The sequence below is a fragment of the Ambystoma mexicanum genome, chromosome 2q (assembly GCF_040938575.1).
Source record: "Ambystoma mexicanum isolate Mex_15411 chromosome 2q, UKY_AmexF1_1, whole genome shotgun sequence".
In the NCBI taxonomy this organism is placed as follows: Eukaryota; Metazoa; Chordata; class Amphibia; order Caudata; family Ambystomatidae; genus Ambystoma; species Ambystoma mexicanum.
In genome coordinates, this window is record NC_090924.1 from 426,973,399 (window position 1) to 426,994,998 (window position 21,600).

The following is a 21,600-nucleotide window of genomic DNA, read 5'->3' on the forward strand; positions in this document are numbered from 1 at the left end:
AATAGACAACCTATCACTAGTAGACACCTAGAGGGAAAAGAGAGGGGACACAAGGGGCAACACATTTTACTCACACATACACAGTTCACCATCAAGTATAGACTACATTTGGGTCTCAAGATCCTTGCTAGGGCAAGTGGCGGACATAGAAGTAGGAGCAATATCACTATCTTCCCCTGCCCCTATCACACTGAAAATTACTAGTACACAAACTCCATCAGGGCTATGGAAATGGAAATACCCATCTTACATCTTCAAAGATGAGACCCTGAGATGGGAATTACAGGAGGGGATAGAGAATTTCTTCCAGACCAACAACAACCAAGAAATAAGCCCACTCATGGTCTGGCACGCATTCAAAGCCACAATATGGGGAAAGACAATAGCAATAAAAACCCAAAGGGACAGGGAGCGCAGACTCCTAGAGGAGGAACTAGAAGCCAAATTGAAAGTAGTTATGCTTAAGTTGGCAGCGGGGACAACAGGAGAGATCTGAAGGGAATATAGGACGATTGGTGGCCAACTTGAAATCATACAAGCTAGTAGAGTTTAACGCGCCCTAACACATCTTAGACAGAGATACTACATGGAAGCAAATAAAGCAGACAAGCTCCTAGCAAGAATGCTGAGAAAAGAGGAAAAAGATAGGACCATTCTAAAAATCAGGACACCAGAGGGGGAAGAAAGATCCGACCAAGCATCCATTACGAGGGAATTTACGAAATGCTACTCAACCCTATACAGGACGGAGGTCTTAAAGAGTGAGTCCCAACTAGAATATCTGAAACATTATAGCTTACCAAAAATATCTGACCAAGAGAGAGCACTACTAGAGAAAGACATCAACATTGAGGAAGTCTGCAAAGCCCTAACGTCACTCCCACCCTAAACTCTTTATTTTGATTTAATCAACACACGTTGCATTAATAATACAAAACTGAGTTGTTATAATTTTCAAATGATCAAACATCAAAATCGGACAATCATAATAATAAATATACCATAAGAAATTTAAGAATAACCTATAACAGCCCAAAACACCAAATAGATAAAATAACACACACAAAGACAACACAATCAACAAGACCTCACACAAAACCCAAAAACCCCCACAGCTTAACAACCAACCCCTAAATGACTAAAACATAAATATTAATATTTTAGCACCCCAACCTACACTCATCCATACAACGCATTAAAGGCCCCCATAACTCCAAATACTGTCCTTCCCTATTCTGCCTTGCAAACTCTCCCTCCCGATTCTGATAGCCAATTCTCCACCAAAGGCTTTTTTCTTGTCTTCCACACCTTCAGGATTTGCTTAGTTGCCATCAGTAAAGCTTTATCTATCCAGCTTGACGATTTGCATACATTTTCGCATCTACCATCAGCCGATTAGAAAAATCACTGCCAGAGGAGTACGCGGAAAGGAGATATTCCAAAATGCATCATGTCTGCCTAATACATCCCTCCACGTCAGTCACTCTACTACATTCCCATAGCCTGTGTAGCAATGTTCCCCTCATCTGCTGACAGCCCCAACACAATTTATTATCCATTAAACCCATACCGCACATCCGCACTGGAGTCCAATATAGACGGCCTAAAACCTGTTGGTGAATATAACGCAACTTCAGATCCATTTTATCTTTAACCGCCGCCTTCTAAACACCCTCCCATATTTTTGCCGAAACATCCCTCCCCAAATCCAAAGCCCAGACCAGTCGTAGTTTCTCCCAGGACTCCTACATGTGATTCACAATTGGCATAAACTTAGTAAAAGTAGAGACCATATGGGGTGGAGCATCAAACAGATCACACATTTTGGGCTTTCCAATCATTGGCACATCCAACATCTGCTGTATTTCAACCATTCATTTCTCTAAAGCCCTATATCTCCCATATGGTCTCCCTATTACCCAGTCCAAATTGCTCCATGAGCCCTGCGAAAGATATAATTTTCCCATCCCTCCAGACATCTTCATTTTCAGAATACCTTTATTAGCCCAACTTCGCCAATTTAGCATTTTATTATCTAATTGTAACCCTGGATTATGCCAAATAGATGCTTCTCCATACATAAATAAACCTTGTCTACACCCCAAAATCCACTCAATCAAGCGATTCTTGTAATGGATATAGTTTCCAGTTTTACCCCAGATTTTGGCATTTTCCCAAAGGAAAATAAACTATCTAAGCGATAGGGTTTTAATCTATCCCTTTCTATTGATACCCAAAATGGTTCTAATCTGCTCCCCTCCATAAATAACAGTGCAACGTCTTAAGCAGAAACCCTCTGTGATAATTTTCTAAAACAGGATATCCAAAACCTCCCTTCCGAACTTTGCGGAACATGATGAAACTGGGAATCCTTGACCTTTTCCCTACGCCCCATAAAAAGTTCCAAAATACCCTATCAATGCACTTAAAAATACTTTGGGTAAATTTCATAGGAAGAGACTGTATGTAGTACAAAACATTGGGCAAAAGCATCCTTTTAATAGCATTTACCTTGGCCCAGATATTCAGAATCATACAATCCCACTTAAGAACATCCCTTTGCAGTGTCTCACTCAATTTACCAATATTAAAGTACACCATTTTCTTTGTGACATGTATAAGGTAAATCCACAAATATTTCACATTTGAATTTGCCCATTGACAATTCCAGTCATTTAAGGCCCTAGTGGAAGAATTCTCTTTGAGTGGAAAGACTACAGTTTCCCCCCAATTAATTTTATGACCAGATAATAATCCCACCTCCTCTATCATGTGTTTCAAAAGTGTATCTCCCCCCTCTGGTTTGGCCAATACAATAGTCATATGGTCAGCATATGCTAAAACCTTTACTTCCCTGGCTCCCACACCAACCACTAAGGCCCTGTTCCTATCTTATGTATGCAAATAATGGTTCAAGGGCAAGATTAAAAAGAAAAGGAGAAAGTGGGCAGCCTTGTCTCATACCTCTGAATAATTGAAACGCTGATGAAAGCTAATCATTAACCCAAAGTTTAGCCGAGATTCCGTACTGCAGAGCTCCAACAGTGTTTAAGAATTGTGGCCCAAACCCCATTTCAAGTATAATTCAAGAATGACCAATTTACATGATTGAAAGCTTTCTCAGCATTTAAACAAATAAGCAACATCTCCTCTGCCCTTGAATCTGACAATCCCATAATATCTATTAAGGTCCTAATATTATCATACCAATGCCTGCCTCCTATGAATCCCACCTGCGAATAATCAATTACCTCACCAATATATTTAAGTAGACGGGCAGCCAAGATTTTAGTAAACATTTTAACATCTACATTTCAAAGTGAAATAGGATGATAGTTACTGCATTTAGTGGTATCTTTTCCTGGTTTTCGGTATAAATGTAATAACTGCTTCTCTCAAAGATGGACAGAGAATCCCTTCTGATAAGAATTGATTATAGAAATCACAAAGCTCCGGTATTAGATTAGTACTAAAGGTTCTATAAAATACCACCGGCAACCCATCCATACTTGTGGATTTACCAAAATTAAGTTGATTTATTGCCGTCTGAACTTCGGATGTAGTGATTGGTGCATCTAATGCATCTCTCCCTTCCTCAGAAAAGCACGGAATATCTATTTTGTCAAAGAATTTAGCTAATTCTGTTGCTTGAGTAGTTAATTCTTCTCAGTAGAGAGGCGCATAGAATGCTCTAAAACTTTCACAAATTTCTTTTTCCCTTAATACTAATTCTCCCCTTCCATTATCTCTCTTCTGAATGTATGATCTTTCCGCTAAATTCTTTAACCTATTTGCCAAGAGTCGACCACCCCTTCCCCTTCCTCCCAATATTTTTGTTTCATAAAATATAAACCTTTTTCAGCTTGTCTTTCTATTTCATCCTTTAGTTTCTCTCTGACTCTATCCACACCTATTTTATCCTTCCTACTTTTGGACAACGCATATTTTCTTTGCATAACACCCAACTCTGTCTCAAGATCTTTTACCTTCTCCTCCCCCGACTTCCTTGCCCGGTATGTCCAATTCATTAGTTCACCACAAATAGTTGACTTAAAGGCGTCCCAAACCATTAAAATATCAGTAGACCCTTTATCCTCTTTAAAATAATTAACAATAAAGTTATCTATAGCCTCATGCGCTCTCTCATCCTTTAAGATGAATGTTTTAAGCCACCATTTACTACAGTTGGGCGACATTTTTCAAAGTTCAATTTTAGTGTGACTGAGGAGTGATCTGAAAGGCAATGCTCCCCAATGTTAGCCTCCACTACATCCTCTACTAACCTATCTGAAATTAAAAAGTAATTGATTCTCAAGTAAGAGTCATGGACTGGGGAATAGAATGAAAACTCCCTATCCTTGGAATGTAAAACTCTCCAAATGTCTCTCAGGTCAAATATTTCAATAAAGTCCTGAAAAGCTATATTCACCTTTTGACCCGTAAATCTACAATCAGACAATCTATCCAATCTGTGGTCCAATATGCAATTAAAATCACCCCCAATAATAATACAATCACCTTTCATACTCTGCAGAATTTTGGTCAAGGCAGTAAAAAACACATCTCCTCTTTGACAAGGTCCATATACCGAGCCCAAAGTTATTAATCTCCCTTCATACCTAACATCTGCCAGGATACTCAGCTCCTCATCATCCATAGACACATTTTCCACTGCCATACCCAGCCTCCTACGAATTAGAATTCCCGCCCCTCTTGATTTCGAGGAATAGAAATTTAGTAAACTTTCATTTATTTAGAATTATTGAAAATATTCTCTGAATGTTCTAGCAAATGTGTTTCTTCCAGAAATATTATATCAGCTTTCTCCCTCCACAGACTGGCTAGTATTTTCTTTCTTTTCATAGGACAATTTAATCCTTTCATATTCCAAGTAACCATCTTTAGTGATCCAATCCCAAAGTAGCAACAAAAAGTATTCCTAGATCAGGCTGCCATACATCATCTAGCACAACTCTGAACCCTTTAACTTCCCCCATAAGTACTTCATCTAAGGGTAAACTAGTGTAGGTTACCCCTCTCTTCCCCCAACATATAAAACACATGAACCACATAGCACAAATGCACAAATCATTTTGATTGGAAATTGTCAAAAAATTAATGGACCACTTAAGGGAACAATTATGTACAAAGCTCCCACAAATCTGAACTATACCCCCATAACCCTGTGCCCAATCAAATAGCTTACATTCTAAAATATCCCCCATTACTTATCTAAAACAATATTTTGAGCAATTAGGCCCCTTTCATTAGATTAGCTCCTACCACTTTACCCATATTCCCCATCCCCAAACCACACATTTCTCTTTAACAAGACATCTAATACATTAGCGAATTCATATGTAAAAGCATAGTAATAAATCTGATTGGAATTTACATTAGAGTATCTCAGCCTAAGAATTTTCTAGATGCTTTTAATTAGTTGTATAATTATGGAACTAACTACAGAGCTAATACCCCAATGTCAACTACATTCCCCCAAAAAAAAAGAAAGAACCCACCTTGAAACTGTTACGCTCACCTGGTATCCACGGGGATGTCACCGAGCCCTGGTTGGATGATTTGCACTCTCGAACCCTCTCCCGGTCCCTTGGTAAGGCCACCTCCCTTGGCCTCAACACCTTCCTCCACCTTGGGCCTTCTCCTTACCTTAACATTATAAAAGGTGGATTCTCCGTCCTGCTCCTTGTGGCAGGGGCGCGTTGGTGTTGGGGGCGAGCAGCATCCAAGTTACTTCACTGGTGCAAGCCCCCCTGTGGGAATCCAGGCCTGCTGCGACTCCGTAGGTTTGCTGCTTTACAGTCTTCATATGCAGTTCTTATGTTCCTCTTAGTTCGAATAATAATGTCTTGCTTCTTTCCTTTTAGGTATGGAAAGGTATGATGGTGTTGTCATGTAGTTTGAAGATGAGCATGGGTCGGTAGACGAAAGCGCGGTATGCGCGAAGCTGTCCGGTGAGTAATGCGCAGCGCTGTTTCGCCTTTTATATTGCTAACCTGTGTCTTTTCTCTCCTTGCAGGCTGCGATGTTCCTCGTTGAGCGCCGTAATGTTCCAGCAATGATACTGACCAGGAGATGACTACCCAGGTAAGAATTGTGTGGCTTTCTTCATTCGGGAGGAAACGTGAGTAAACGCGTACTAATGCTGTCTTTCTTTCTCCTCTTTTCAGGTTATGGTATTCCAGGATGCATGCAGTGCCAGATGATGGAGTTCGTACCTTCAGGTGAGTGGAACTGAAATCAGCGATGGATTGAAGACAGGATACTGTTCCAGGTAAGTTTTGTAGTGTTCTTTCTCTCTCTGCAGGTCCTTGGTTTCAGGTAAGCTGACATCAAAGAACTGGACACGGTGAGCGGTACGCTGCCCACAGCAGAATAACGCAAAGCATGTTCTGCTGTTTGGGTGTGGTTTAAATAGTTTCAGGTAAAGTAGTCCAGGTAAAATAGTCCCAGGCCTGCCACACCCAAAGTAGTCCAGGTAAAGTAGTCCCAGGCCTGCCACACCCAAAAGACTAGACCGCATAGCTCAGTTCCTTGTAACTGAGCTATATGTGTGCCTCCATGTTGGCTGAACCCCCCCAAGTTAAATAGTCCCAAGTAAATCTCCTCATCAGTAAGACCAGCGTTAACCTAGGGAGAGGCTACGTGAATGTTCGCTCCTCCCCATTGTGAGTTACACTTACGGCCTCGATCCTCCTCCGTTCTTGCACTCTCCGCACACCGCCTTGGAGGCACGGAGCTTCCGGCATCCGTAACTAAACACGTCACTGCCGTACAAACGTTACGTGCCGACGTGATCCCATGATGTTATTTTTAGGGTGCTTTACTCAATATCTCCTTCATTCGTGCACAGTCAAAACCTTCCCTAAATTCAATAACCGTTCAATATAACGGCCAATCTCCAACATACTAATGAAAATGATGTAATTAACAAACAAATATTAAAAAGATATCTATTTCAAATGATAAAAGAAGCATTGAATAAACAGATGTCAATCTTTAGATTAAGTCATCTTTTCTTTTTAGGAGGAACACTCTTTTGGGATATGGAAACAGTCTCCATAGGTGTAATGTCAAGGTCAGATAAAAAAGCCTCAGCACTTCTATTATCAGATAATGAATGAATCCAACCTTCAATCACCACTCAGAGAATAGCAGGTGTAAGGATGATGCAGGAAGGCAGGGTGGTTTGAACTGAAGTACCTTTTTATTCAGGATTAAAGAGAAGAAAAAAAATCAGAACTTCAATGCAGTCATCTACTCCTTCTCTTCTAAGGGTGAATCAGCTGTCTCCTAAGGTCAGTCATCATAGGCCCAGTGCGTCGCCGGTGTGGCTCTCTCTCCTTCTGTCCTGAGATTCTGAAAGAGGTCGAACAAAAAACACACAGTCAATCATCTGTTTCACGTTTAAATAGGGGCTGGAGGGGTTTTGGCCAATCTGGGAAGGTTTGGTTGGTAAGTCTATAAATATGCCCACAAGCCCCGCCCCCTTTCTCTTCGAACGAAGGTTGCTATGATGACTTTTCTGCCAATACCGGTGAAATGTACCCGTTTGCCATCCCCGGTCTCCCTTGAGTCACAAGTCAGCCCGGAATGCTGCTGGACGGAAAGATATGTGAGGGTTCTAATCGTAAGCATGAAAGGGGAGCAGCTACTGCAAATTCTGTTTCATGTAACGTACCCTGCTCGGTGTCCTCTTCTGTTTGCCTGCCACCTCCCTCCTCTGTATGGCCATTGATGAAAAGGCGCCAGAGATGTCGTTCCCTTTCTGAGTTTTTTTTTTTTAATAACATATTTTATTGAAGGTTTTGAACATTCATACAACATACCAACTGTTTCCCCCCACCCTCCATCTCTTTGCCGGGTCGATCGTCGATCTGTTCGTCTCTTGCCACTCTGTACATCACCTGTCCAGTAATATGTTCTTTGCCATGTCCATGTTGTGCTCCTGCGCTTCCCGCTCTCCCACCCCTCAGACCGATCTCAGGTCACACGTTCTTCCCACTTTCCCCAGATTTTAGTGGCCTTTGCCGGGCATCCCCGTGCTGTATAAATTCGGAGTTATTTTGCCGCGAAGATGTCCATTTCGTTGGACCACTGAGCCGCTGTCGGGCACTCCGGGGCGCCCCATTTCTGTGCAATGTCACGTTTTATCAGGCCCATTGCTGTGGAGAGAAGAATGCCCTCCCATTTGTTTGAGATGTTCTCATCTGGGACCCCCAGTAACATTATTGTGGGTCGCAGTTCTATCGTGCGACCCAATGCTCTTGCCAAAATTTGTAAGCATTGTGTCCAGAATGTCTTGATTTTAGGGCAGTCCCAAAGGAGATGGATGAAGGTGCCCTCTTCCCCTTGGCATTTCAAACAGTTTGGATCTGTTGCCCTTCCCCAACCAAAAAGGGCCACTCGGGGGGTTATATACCCTGTGTAGTATCTTTAGCTGTACCAGTCTTATTCTGGAGTCTATAGAGATTTCACGTGGATGCATGAGAACCTGGATCCAGTCCTTAGGCTCAATGTCCCCGACATCCTGCTCCCATCTGGCTTGGAGGCTGGTCAACTCTGGAGTGGCGAATGCATTAATAGCTTTATATAGAGTGGTGGTTACCTTGTGGGGGGATGTGTTGTGGAAGTAAGTTGCGTTCCAGGGGCGTGTAGTCTGGGGCGTCAGCAGGTGCTTGCCTGTGGTCACTAAGTGCGTGTGATATTTGTGTGTAGTGGTAGTGTTCTGCTGCCGAAATACCATATTCCTGCTGGAGCATTTCAAACAAAAGAATAGCCCTCTGTTAAGATATTTCCTATCGTGGTTATTCCGGCCCTCACCCACCGGGTCCAGGCGGGCAGCTTCCACACTTCCGTCAGCATGTGGTTATTCCATAGTGGTTGTGCCATGGTAATCTTATTCCCCCAGCCTATGTGCTTGTGTGCCTGCCTCCAGATGATCGCCATGTGAGAGGACATTGTCTGTGCGGGGGGTCTGGATAGGCGTTGATACATCCTTGCGAGTGGTGGGGTATCATGCCTGAAGGGTAGTTCTGCTCTGATGTGTGTTAGGTCACGGTCATTTGCAAGAAGGAAAGGAAAGGAACGGTCCCCATGGAGGAGGTCATTGACTATGTTTAGTTGACTGGCCCAGTAGCAGGACTTCAGGTGTGGGACTCCAATACCTCCCTCCCAGATCGATCGCTGAAGCGTGGACAGCGCAATTCGAGGTTGCTCCCCCTTCCATATCAATTCCCTGAGGAGGCGTGCCACCTGGACAAATTCTGAGTTTGGTATGGCCAGTGGGGCGTTCTGCAGTACATAGAGAAACCGTGGAAGGGCCATCATTTTGAAGAAGGCCGCCCTTCCCATGATTGTGAGGGGAAGGTGCATCCAATGTCGTACATCCCCCTCGAAGCGGGCCGTCAGTGGGTGCAGGTTGTGACGCACATAGTCTGAGAGAAACCCGGAAACCCATATGCCCAGATAGCGGAAGCCTTCTCTTTCTATTCGGTATGGGGGGTCCCGGGGGATTGCCAGATCATCCCCTTTTACTGGGAAGAGAACTGATTTCCCCCAGTTTACTCTAAGGCCACTGAAGTCTCCATAGGTCTTTAACATTTGGGTTATGATTGGGCATGCTTGGTCTGGGTTACTCAGGTAGAGTAGTAGGTCGTCCGCATAAAGGCAAAGCTTATCCTACTGTCCATTTGGCCAATGGAATCCGGACCACGTGGCGACCTGTCGGAGCCATCGGGCCAGTGGCTCGATTGCTAGGGCGAAGAGGAGGGGAGACAGAGGACAGCCCTGCCGGGTGCCTCTACCCAGCCTGGGAGGTCCCGGAGGTCCAGCCGCTCACCCTAACTGTAGCTAGTGGGGTTTCGTATAGGAGTTGAATCCAGCTAAGGAATGTTTCGCCGATGCCCATGCGCCTCATTGTTGCCCAGAGGCTAGCCCACATCACCGAATCGAACGCTTTCTCGAAATCAATTGCGAGGAATGCGAGTGGAGTGTTAAGGGTTGGGACCTCTTCCAAAAGCAGGTGTAATCGGTGTAGGTTAATTCTGGTCGATCTTTGGGGCATGAAGCCGCATTGATCTTGATGGACCAGTGAGGATATAACCCCTTGGAGCCTGTTGGCCCTTTGGCAAGGATTTCAGTTTTGCTGTTAAGAAGCGATATCGGTCTATACGATGTGCACTGATCGGGGGGTTTGCCTTTTTTGGGAATGACCACTATGTTGGCCGTTCGTAGATCCGGTGGGAGGGTGCCCTGTTCTTTAGCGGCGCGGAATAGGTCCTGGAGGGGGGCGGCCATCTTATTGCTGCCCAATTTCTTCCAGGTCTCGGCCGGGAAGCCGTTCGGGCCAGGTGTCTTCCCAGATTCTAGCTGGGTCATGGCTTCCGTTATTTCGGTTTCATCTAATCCCCTGTCTAAGTGAGTTTTCTGCAATTCCAATAATTGCCGAAGCATGATCTCATCCAGGAGGGAAGCGTCTGTGGGGACCGTTGGGGCGGCGTAAAGCATACTATAGAATTTGGCAAAGGCCTCTGCTATTTCTGGGTCTGTCCGGGCGGCCCGTTCGGGCTGTCTGTGATCTGTCTGACATGTCTGTGCCCCTCCTCCCGTCTTTCCAGCCATGCCAATAGTTTGCCGGCTTTGTCCCCTTGCTCGTAAATTCTAGTCTTTGATTCCCAATGTGCCTGCCGTGCGTTATCAAGCGCTGTGTTATGGAGTGATGCTCTAGCCTTCAGGAGGGAGTGGTGCATTTCCGGGGAAGCGATAGATATATATCTGGTTTCCCATTTCTTTAATTCCTCCTCTGCCTCCGTCACCTTCCTGTGATGTTCTCTCTTTTGGTTACAGATCCAGACTGTCATTTCCCCCCTAAGCACTGTCTTATGTGCTTCCCATAATATCACAGGGTCCGCTACCGAGCCTGTATTGATCTCAAACAATTCATTGGATTTGCTCGTGATGTGCTCCACGAACTTGGGGAGGCCCAGGTAGTAGCCATTTAGCCGCCATGTTTTGGGCGGCAAGGGACGATCCGTACGGAGCGTCACCTCCAGGGGAGAGTGGTCTGATATGCCCCGGGGAAGGAAATCTGCCGATATAACCCTATATGCTTCTGGGGCCGGGAGGAAGAGGTAATCCAACCTGGATAAGGATGCATGGACCCCCGAGTGGAAGGAAAATCCTTGGTCTGTAGGATGGAGTTCTCTTCACACGTCACTCAGACCAAGCGCTGATGTGAAGGTCGCCAGCCGCGTGGGACGGTCTGGGTTCCGGCTGCGGATGTGGGTCCGGTCAAGTGTGTTGCACATAACATCGTTAAAATCCCCCCCCACAATCCACACCTTTGCTTGCTGTTGTGCCATCAGGGCCGTCACCTCTCTCAGGAGACCCTCCCCCAACCCCGGCGGGGAATATATCGCTAGAATGGCCAATGTCTCTCCCCTCAGCGCGCCCCGGATCATCACAAAACGGCCCGAGGGGTCCTGTACCACAGCAGATAGATCAAACGGGAGTCGCCTATGTAAAAGGATCAGGGCGCCCCGGGAGCCCATCGTGTACCCTGCATGGTATGCTAGTCGGTAATTAGTTCTGCGAAAGAACTGGCAGGTTGAACCCGCTAAGTGGGTCTCGGTTAGGAGGGCTATGTCGGGCGAGCGTCTGTTAAGGAATTGCGTGACTAATCAGCGTTTGATACTTGAGCCCATGCCGTTTACGTTCCAAGTAATGATTTTGAGTGGCCTGTGGCGTTCGTTGGGTGTCATTGGGGCTAGTGCGTTTCCATAAGTGGGGTCATCTTGGTGCTGTGTGGTCATTGCTGTCTAGAGATCTGGAAGGTTGTGCCAGATGGGTGCATGGTGTGTTTGGCCGTGGAGATGTGGCGTATGTGTGAGGTGGAGGCGTTGGCATCGGACATGGTGTGTTCGGTGGCATCTTGATCAATGTGGATATAGTGTGATTTCCCGGAAAGTAACTAACGTAGAACTGTATCCCTTCCCCCTCCCCATAATCCTCCCCAACATGAAGTATCTGTCGCCCAAACTCTACTGGCGCTCAAAACTGTGTTGCCAGATTAACTTAATGTGAACTGTGGCTACCTTCCCACCAACTTACTACTTGCTTGCGGGTCTGGTAACTCGGATCAGGGACGTGGTGTCTGCCGATGGCATGGTGTGTTAGCGATGGCAGCGCGTGGCTCTCTGATCAATTGTGTGGGAGCGACAGCATCCCATCACTGTTGTCGTCCCGGGAGGAACGTTGCATTGCAAATGGTTGCCAAGAAAGGGATCGATCGTTGAGGGTACTGATGTTACCGTGAGTTCCCCTCTCTGGCCAACATGACTGTTCCAGGAACCTTGTCAGGGATCGCAGTCTTCGTCCGGGTCCACTGATCTCCGATATGGGTCGTTGGGTGGGTCCCTCTCCCCGTGGGTCTTGGTCTACCTCTGCGGTTTTGAACGGGTGCAGTCCAGTCCCCTACGATGTGGGTCTCGGCCCATTTCCAGGCTTCCTGAGGATCGGTGAAGTGGACGGTTTTACATTCATGCTAGATTTTTAACTGGGCCCAGAACAGCAGCCCATATCTCACGTTCATAGAGTGGAGCTTCCTTTTAAGGTGCTCGAAGGATTGTCTGGCTTTCTGGACCTCGCAGGTATAATCTGGATAGAAGGCAATTCTGGCTCCGTTATATGTCATTGTCCCTTTGGTTCGGGCCATTTGTAAGATGGCTTCCCTGTCTCGATAATTGAGCAGCCTTGCGATGATTGTCCTTGGGGGTGCGCCCGGGGTCGGGCGGCCTGAGGGTATGCGGTGTGCAAGTTCCACCGAGAAAAAATTAGAGAGAGTCTTTGGCGCATACAGGTCTGCCAACCATTCCTCCAGAAAAAGCTCCATGCTGGGTCCCTCTTTGCGTTCCGGCAGTCCCAGGATGCAAATATTGTTGCGGCAGGACCTGCCTTCACCCTCATCCACTCGGGCATCCAGGGTTTTCAATCTGGTTAATGCTTGCGCCAGTTGTTGGTGTACCCCACCGAGGCCATCCTCCACACCAGAGACACGTTGCTCTGCCTCCCCAGTTCGGGATGACAGTTTTTGGAGGCCATGGCAGAGGAATGAGACCTCGGTAGAGATGGCGTCCATTTTCTGCTCCACCGAGGAGCGCGAGCTGGCGATGGCGGCCATCACATCCTTGAGCGAGAGGCTCTCGACTGGCGCAGGGGGGGGTCACCCCATGGTCCTCAGTGCCCTGTACAGTGGATGTGCTTGTGGCGTATTGGTCCATGGTGCTTTGTGTCGAGGTCTTTCTGCTCTTTTCTTTGCCCATGGTGTTGCTTTGTGTAGGGCGCGTATATCTGTCAGTGCCAGTGGAGGAGGCCCCGTTCGACAGGATTGGCTTCTTTTGCGCACTGGAGATGTCGGTATGCTTCTGCCCCTATTGCGTGTACGGGTGTAAATTGCTGTTTCCCCCAGGGGCACTCCCTATGGGCACACCGGATTCGGGTTGTCAGGTCCCGCGGGGCAGCTTACCCGTGGCCGTTCGCTTTAGTTCCGGGGTCCAGGGGAGCGGAAGGTTGGATTCCGGGCTGTCGCCGCCTGTGTCGGGTTCCCCCTCCGGGGGGATCCACTCTTCGTCTCCGGGGGCGGGCCGAGTCGTCCGCACCCCATCCCCTGGCCGCACCACGTGGCTCCGGCAGCAGATCCAGCCGATGTCGCAGACCGGGGGCTCGCCCACTCTGGTCTTCCCCACCCCGGCCGTACCGGGGACAGATGACAGGATTCGGTGGCGGCGCACCATCGGCGCTCAGCTGTCGGGGCTCGTGGGCTGCATTCGCTAATCCCTATCACGCTTCAGCGGGTCTTGGCGGCGGCCATCTTGTTCGGGCTCGGGAGGTTCCGGGGCGAAACTTCCAACGCCGATCTCTTGTGTTTCCCTTTGCGAATTTAGCTCTATTCTCCGCCGGGTATTGCTCCGAGGTTCCGCCACCCGGAGTTATCTTTATTTTGCTTTTACACGATCCATATGGCAGGATTTTGCAGGATGTTTCAGGCGGCCACGGGAGCGCCGAAGATTCACGTCTTCATTGCGCGCTCGCTGGCCACGCCCCCCTTTCTGAGGTTTTTAATGTCCCTGTGCCTAAGGTTCCCTCTGCCCCTTCGCCACTTCTCCCCTCTTCGCGGTGCGGTAAGGCCGGGAGAGCATTTGCAGCCCCTCCGTTTCTGACCTGAGCACCACTCCTCGCGGCTCTCCTCTTCCGACCCCCCCGTCTAGGGGTCTCCGCCCGACCTGCAACAGGCCCCTCGGTCTGGGACTTCCTCCGCGGCCATCCCGAGTTCAACACCACGCCGTCCAGTTTACAGCAGGATACACCATATAGTATTGCAAATTCTTACTCTTTGCCTTTTCTTCTGCTGTGTTAAAGGCTCTCCTTTTCTCCACTACATCCCTGCTTAAATCTCCGAAAATCATGATCTTATTTCCTCCCCATGACAAATCACCTAGCCCAATTTTTTAAGTATAATTTCTTTAGCTGGAAATCTCAAAAACTTCACAATAAAGTGCCTTGGTCATTGACCCAGTGCTGGCTTCTGCCCCAAGGACATGTGCGCTCTTTCCGTCTCCAAAGGTGTGCTGGGGTCCAAGTTTAACATATATATCAATGCCTTCTCTAGAAATGCCATAGGGTTCCCTTGCTCCACATTTTCAGGAATAGGGCAGAATGGAGTTGGGGAGCATGGATGCGCCGGCACCGTTGGTAACGGTGCCGGCGCAATTCCGACTTATGCTCGCATGTGTCACACAACCCGCCAGGTAACACCTGTCAGGCACCCGCGAGCATAACTCGTAATTCGGCGGGACGGTATGAACGGTGCTGGTGCCTTACTGGCACCGTTCATACCGTCACCGCCAGGGTCAGGATGAGGCCCATTGTAATGAAGGATGTAGTCTTGGATAGAACACAGGACCATAGCCTCCATGCTGCCATCTCTTGCACTGACAGTTCTAGAATCAGGCCCAGATGGTTTTACAACCGACTTTTACAAGCAATTCTGGGACGACCTGGCCCCCACCTAACCGCCCTTTTCAACAGGTTCGGGAGAGGGGGAACGATTACACCCTCAATGGAAGAGGCAAAAGTCATACTGTTGCCCAAACCAAGGAAAGACCCGTCACAATGCGGCTCATACAGGCCAATAGCGCTCATTAACACGGATACTAAGATCTTCACAAAACCCTAGCAAACCGCCTGGAACACCTCCTCCAAGCTGATAGACCCAGATGAGTCAGGCTTCATAAAAAACAGAGAAACGCATGATAATACAGAAGAATCGACCTCAATATCTTCAAGACAAGCTAAAACCCTACCACCCCCCACGCACCTTAAGATCAAGCTCAGCCGGCCTCCTAGTCATACCGAAGACAAACTCAAGCAGGTTAGGCGGATCATCATTCTCAGCCTTGGCCCCCACGCTATGGAACTCACTCCCACCCCACATCCGCCTAACTGAGGATTTAATGTCTTTCCACAAACTGCTGACAACCTGGCTCTTCCCCTAAAACCAACCTGTACCAAACTAACCCAAACAATCCAACAGCAGCTCAAGGACACCAATCCATCAAACTGATGCGAGAAACTAACACCTTACAACCCCTAATATAAACTAGAAGGACAAACAGAATTAAACAAATAAAGTAGATCAAAGCAGTGAAAGGGTTAATAAGAGTAAATCATACGAAAACAGTAAAGAGATTTAAACTCGCGAAATGGGCAGAATGCATCCAGAGTGAACAAAATGAATGGTGTCAATGAATTACTTAGAACAGATAACTATATAGTCCGAATGAATGTGGGAATCGTGTTACGCTCACCTGGCTCCCACAGGGGCGTCGATCGGACTAGGACAGCTGCGACCTCCTCCAACATTAAGCGTAGTGCAGAGATGACAGACTGGACTGGACCGCCTAATCTCGTCTGCTTGACCCGCAGAAATATTCTCCTGCAAGTGGAGAAAGGGATTTAGCCACCCGTGGATTTTAGTAATGGCACCCCACTGTTCTCCCCACTAATCACCACCGATATTCACTTTCAGTAAGCTCACCTTATGTTTGTAAATGATGAGCTTTCCATCCTGCATGGAATGCAGGGGCACGTAGATACCAGTTACTTCACTGGTTTGAGGTTGTTGGAAGAGTTCTGGATGAGTATTGACTCCAAGGTTCCAGGCGAGAACCCGTAAGTATAAAGTTCAAAGAGTTCAATATGTCCGATGTTCACTCTTGTGCATTCCTTTTTTGTGTTGCAGATGGATCCAAGGGAAGATTGTCTTGTGGCAGCTGATGGTGTTCAGGTAAGAGTCTGTATTACCCAACACTGTCCGGCAAAAAATGCGTGTGTTTAAATTGCTGGTTTCTCTCTCCTTACAGGTGCGGCGTAAGAAGTTGCGGTTTGTTACAGAATAATGCCTCCGGTTGTTAATCAGGTAAATCTATGGTGGAGAGGTTGTATTTGTTGGCTCTCGGCTCACCTTATGTTTCTTTTGTCCCCTAGATGGTGGAATTCGGTGGAGAAAATGATGGAGGCTGCGCCGGATCGAAAAATGCTGTGAGGACTGGTGAGTATGGCGCGGCGATGTAGCTGGCGATGCGACGCGTGTAGAATAATGTCCTTTTCAAGTTCGAAGACTTGATGGATCCGGAATTCAGGTAAGGATTGAAATAATATCTGTTTTCTAACCTTTCCTTCTTCTTTCTTCTAGTGCTAGGAGCTCTGGATTCGAGACGGGCGTGGCTGAAGATTGGATGTTGACTGCAGGCACGGTGAGCGTGGATGCAGAATAACACGAAGCATGTGCTGCTGTTCGGGCGTGGTTTAAATAGCCTCCAAAGTAGTTCCAGGTAAGAAGTCCCTAGAACCACACCCGAGTAAAAAATAGTCCCTGTAGTAAAATAGTCCCATCCAGGCCTCACGTTGGCTTGGATTCATTTGCAGCATGGTCTGCATGAGGTAAGTAAAGTCTATGAGCCTGGCGCCTATGGCGCCAGGACCGATTTCTATTATGAGCCTGGCGCCTAAGGTCCCAGGACTGAACCCAGACAGCCCCCAGCCGGGGCTACTGGGGTTTTATTAAATACCTGGATGCCTGCTCCTGGGGCTGACGGGCTTGATCCGGATGCCCGGGGGTAGGCATCATGACAATCGAATTAATATGTAGATCAGATGAGTGTATAGAATGGATGAACATGTTGTGTGGATGAGTGTGTAGAGCGGCTGGATGTATAGAACGGACGAGCATGTGGCGCGGATGAGTGCGTAATACAGAAAACGAGTAGAACCCAGGAATGCGTAAAACAGATGAATGTCCAGAACGGATGAGCGTAAACGGGATAAGTGTGTACAACAAACGAGTATGTGGACCAGGGAGTACGTAGAGCACATCAGTTTGGATAACACATGAATATGGAAGTGCAGAGAGTGTGTAGACCTAGCGAATGTACAGAACGGATAAGTGTATAGAGCAGAGGAGTGTATAGAGCGGATGAGCGTATAGAACGGATGAGCGTATAGAGCGGATGAGCATATAGAGCGGATGAGTATGTAGAGCAGATGAGTGTATAGAGCGGATGAATGTATAGAGCGGATGAGTGTATAGAGCGGATGAGTGGATAGACCGGATGAGTAGATAGACCGGATGAGTAGATAGAGTGGATGAGTGGATTGAACGGATAAGTGGATTGAACGGATGAGTGGATGAGTAGATAAAACGGATGAGTGGATAGAGTGGATGAGCGGATAGAGTGGATGAGTGGATAGAACGGATGAGTGGATAAAGCGGATGAAGGAATACAGCGGATAAGTGTACAGAGAGAATGAGTGTACAGAACGGATGAAAGTATAGAACAGATGAGTGCAGAGATGAATATATAGAACAGGATATTGCTGTTGAATCCGTGAAAGCACGAGTGCTTAAAGCAGATGAGTGGGGGGAGCAGATGAGTGCGGGGGGCAGAGGAGTGCACGGAGCAGATGAGTGCGGGGAGCAGATGAGTACGGGGAGCAGATGAGTGCGTAGAGGAAATGAGTCCGTAGTGAGGATGAATGCGTAGAGGGGAAGAGTGCGCAGTGGAGATGAGTGCGTAGTGGAGATGAGTGTGTAGAGGAGATGAGTGCGTAGAGGAGATGAGTGCGTAAAGGGCGATGAGTGCGTAGAGGGGATGAGTGCGTAGATGGGATGAATGCGTAGAGGGTTTGAGTGCGTAGAGGGGATGAGTGCATAGAGGGGATGAGAGCGTAGAGGGGATGAGTGCATAGAGGGGGTGAGTGCGTAGAGGGGGTGAGTGCATAGAGGGGGTGAGTGCGTAGAAGGGAGAAGTGCGTAGAAGGGAGGGGTGCGTATAAAGCGTGTGTGCCTAGAGGGAGTGAGTGCATAGAGGGGGTGAGTGCGTAGAGGGGGTGAATGCGTAGAGAGGATGAGTGCGTAGAGGAGATGAGTGCATATAAAACGTGAGTGCGTAGAGGGGGTGAGTGCGTAGAGGGGGTGAGTGCGTAGAGGGGGTGAGTGCGTAGAAGGGAGAAGTGCGTAGAAGGGAGGGGTGCGTATAAAGCGTGAGTGCGTAGAGGAGGTGAGTGCGTAGAGGGGGTGAGTGCGTAGAGGGGGTGAGTGCGTAGAGGGGATGAGTGTGTAGAGGGGGTGAATGCGTAGAGGGGTGAATGCGTAGAGAGGGTGAGTGCGTAGAGGAGGTGAGTGCGTAGAGGGGGTGAGTGCGTAGAGGGGTGAGTGTGTAGAGGGGGTGAGTGTGTAGAGGGGGTGAGTGCGTAGAGGGGGTGAATGCATAGAGGGGGTGAGTGCGTAGAGGGGGTGAGTGCGTAGAGGGGGTGAGTGAGTAGAGGGGATGAGTGCATAGAGGGGATGAGTACATAGAAGGGATGAGTGCGCAGAGGGGATGAGTGCATAGAGGGGATGAATGCGTAGAGGGAATGAGTGCCTAGAGGGGATCAGTGCGTAGAGGGGATGAGTACTTAGAGGGGAGAAGCGCGTAGAGGGGGTGAGCGCGTAGAGGGGGTGAGCGCGCAGAGGAGATGAGTGCATATAAAACGTGATTGCATAGAGGGGGTGAGTACTTAGAGGGGAGAAGCGCGTAGAGGGGTGAGCGCGTAGAGGGGGTGAGCGCGTAGAGGAGATGAGTGCATATAAAACATGATTGCATAGAGGGGGTGAGTGCGTAGAGGGGGTGAGTGCGTAGAGGAGATGAGTGCATATAAAACGTGATTGCATAGAGGGGGTGAGTGCGTAGAGGGGTGAGTGCATAGAGGGGGTGAGTGCGTAGAGGGGGTGAGTGCGTACAGAGGGTGAGTGCGTAGAGGGGGTGAGTGCGTTAGAGGGGGTGGGTGGGTAGAGGGGGTGAGTGCGTAGAACGGAGGGGTGCGTATAAAGCGTGAGTGCGTAGAGGAGGTGAGTGCGTAGAGGGGGTGAGTGCATAGAGAGGGTGAGTGTGTAGAGGGGGTGAGTGCGTAGAGGGGATGAGTGCGTAGAGGGGGTGAATGCGTAGAGAGGGTGAGTGCGTAGAGGAGATGAGTGCCTATAAAACTTGAGTGCGTAGAGGGGGTGAGTGCGTAGAGGGGGTGAGTGTGTAGCGGGGGTGAGTGCGTAGAGGGGTGAGTGTGTAGAGGGGGTGAGTGCGTAGAAGGGAGAAGTGCGTAGAAGGGAGGGGTGCGTATAAAGCGTGAGTGCGTAGAGGAGGTGAGTGCGTAGAGGGGGTGAGTGCGTAGAGGGGTTGAATGCGTAGAGGGGGTGAATGCGTAGAGAGGGTGAGTGCGTAGAGGAGGTGAGTGTGTAGTGGGGGTGAGTGCGTAGAGGGGGTGAGTGTGTAGAGGGGGTGAGTGCGTAGAGGGGGTGAATGTGTAGAGGGGGTGAGTGCGTAGAGGGGGTGAGTGCATAGAGGGGATGAGTGCGTAGAAGGGATGAGTGCGTAGAGGGGATGAGTGCGTAGAGGGGATGAATGCGTAGAGGGGATGAATGCGTAGAGGGGATGTGTCATATCTCGCAGAAGGAGATGGTCTTTGTGGCACCGATGGTCACAGGCATGGATGGCAGCCATTGTTTCTCCCAAGATGGCGGCTTCCGGCAGGTTGCGGCATTCCAGCCTTGCAGTGGGTGCCTGCAACCAAGGCTCCGCCCCCTCAGCAAAGTTCCGGTTATCTGCCGACATGCACAACGCTCGAGTGCGTTGCTACTCCTTACAGTCAGCGCTCCGTAAGTTCGCCCCTAGGCTTTACTACTTGCTACATCTCCTATTGTACGATTATAATACTTCTCTGTCTCTGTGTTTTCAAAGCTTCCCACCCGCTCCTCTGGAATTGAGGCTCTGCTTTGTCACACCCGTTCCTTTCGAGCCAGCGGTCGACTCAGACCTGATCCCTTTCTAGCCATCCGGGATCGCTTACCTTCATTCCAGTCTGGACGTATTGAGCCGGCATTATCGGTCCAGTCTCTCCGGACATTTCCCGGCAATTCACTCCGGACTCATTTCAAACTTATCTCACGATTGGAACCTGCTTATCAGGTATCTTTTTGCATGCTTAGTTTAGCTCCGGCGCCTTAGTTAGCGCTGCCTTTTTTCTCATCACGTCTCTTCTTTTCTCTTCCGGCTCACAGCCGATTCCAGAACTCCTACAACAAGGTTCACATGTAATTTCTTTACGACTGAATTCTGCTTCGCAGGTATTTTAGATTCCTTTTACCAATCGATTTAACATACTACGACATTTAGGAAACTCAATACCTTCAACCTTCTTTCTTCTATATTGCAATAATTCAGAAGGAATTCGCATTCTCGCTGTTCTGAATACCTCATTGCACATTTCCTATCTCCATAGGGTAATTATTTCCTTATCCTATATCCAGATCATTTCACCTCTATTTCTACCCCTGAACCAATTGTTCTATAATCTTTACCTTTCTTATTTCCTTGTTGTATTTGCATTCGGTCTCCTGGAACCGCAACGGAAACTCACCCCATCCAGTGCAACATAGAAGATTACATCCACTGATGCGATCAGGGTTTTTTACCCCAGAGGGTTTCCCTGGAGAGCTCATTCCCTCCTGATTCCTTTATCTAGGGAGAGGAAGAGGTTCTCCAGGTGGCCACTCATATTCAACACACACATCTACTGGAACAGGTCAGTGGGTGCATGTTTAGAAGGAGAGTATTATTCCTGGAAAATTCTAATTTATGCAACAGTTATTACAGGATGAGTGCGTAGAGGGGATGACTGCGTAGAGGGGAAGAGTGCTTAGAGGGGAGAAGCGCGTAGAGGGGGTGAGCGCGTAGAAGGGGTGAGCGCGCAGAGGGGGCGAGTGCGTAGAGGGGGTGAGTGCGTAGAGGAGATGAGTGCGTATAAAATGTGAGTGCGTAGAGGGGGTGAGTGCGTAGAGGGGTGAGTGCGTAGAGGGATGAGTGCATAGAGGGGGTGAGTGCGTAGAGAGGGTGAGTGCGTAGACGGGGTGAGTGCGTTAGAGGGGGTGGGTGCGTAGAGGGGATGAGTGCGTAGAGGGGATGAGTGCATAGAGGGAATGAGTACGCAGGG